Genomic DNA, 1435 nt, shown 5'->3' on the forward strand with positions numbered 1-1435 from the left:
TTTTTGGATGTCAAAGGTAATCAAATAATCACAAATGCTGATGAAGCTGTAGGAGAAAAAAAGGAACACTTCCACAATGCTGGTGGGAATGTAGACTCATACTAGTATGGAAATCAGAATGGAGATTCTTCAGAAAACTGGAAATAGAAATTTTATTTGACCTGGATATTTTCCTACTAGGTATCTTCACAAAATAAAGCTACCATATTAGAGTAACACATGTATACTTATGTTTATAGCAGCCCAATTCATAACTGCCAAATCTTGGAAATGGCATATAATTCATCAACATAAATAAAGAAAATGTAACACTTATAACCAACAGAGTACTAAGATGCTAGAAAGGAAAAATTTGAGTCATTTGTAAGAAAATATACGCACACTGAGACCCTAATGTTAAGTAAAATAAAGCAGACACATAACCTTAAATATAATATAAAACATAGTAAGGAGAGAAACAAAACATAGATAATGGGAAACAGTGATCTTTTGCAAATGGGAAGGAGACTAAGAGGTGGACGGACAGTGAGAGAAGAAGAAAAAAAGCAAATGAGATATGAAAAGAATCAAGATGTGTCATGTACACATACCAACAACCATAATGAATGTATTCACTATGTACCAGAAACATGTACTGATACAAAAAAATAAAATAATTATTCTTTTTTAAATTATCAGTTATTCAAATTGAGTGAGCATAAAGTAAAAGGAATTATATACAACATATAAGAATTCATTATAGGTACACAGATTGATTGAAGATTCAAAAACAATTAATATAATTGGCACCTCAAAAGATTAAAGGAGAAAAGAGATATGCTCCAATAACATCCATTTTAAAAAAATCTCGGAAACTAAGAATAGTGTGTGACTGGATGAAAGTGTGTGCTCCACAAATGCACATGTTGAAACCATAATCCCCAATATGTGAGTATTTGCAAGTGGGATATTTTATAAGAAACTAGGTTTAGATGAGGTTATGAGGATGGAACACTTATGGTGTGGTAAGTATTGTATACTCATAAAAACACACACCACAAAGATTGATCTCTCTTTCTCCTAACACCTTTGATATGCACACACTGAGGAAAGGCTGTGTGAGAAGGGAGCTATATTCACACCATAAAGCAGAACTTCATCAGGAATGACATTTGTCAGCACCTTTATCTTTGGACTTTTCAATTTCCAGAACTGTGACAAATGAATGTCTGTTATTCAAGTCAATGAGTGTACAGTATTTTGTAAAAGCAGGCCAAATTCATTAAGACAGAGGTAACCCTGCAATTAAAAACTCTAGTAAAGGGCTGGAGAGATGGCTCAGTGGTCTGGAGCACCTACTTGGAACAAGCTTAGCGAAAGCATCAGGGACCGAGGTTCAATCCCCCAGCACCACATGCCAGCCAGCCCTGCCCCCTGGTGGGACGAGCTGGCCTCT

This window comes from Octodon degus, unplaced genomic scaffold (assembly GCF_000260255.1).
Source record: "Octodon degus isolate 3935 unplaced genomic scaffold, OctDeg1.0 scaffold00171, whole genome shotgun sequence".
Classification (NCBI taxonomy): Eukaryota; Metazoa; Chordata; class Mammalia; order Rodentia; family Octodontidae; genus Octodon; species Octodon degus.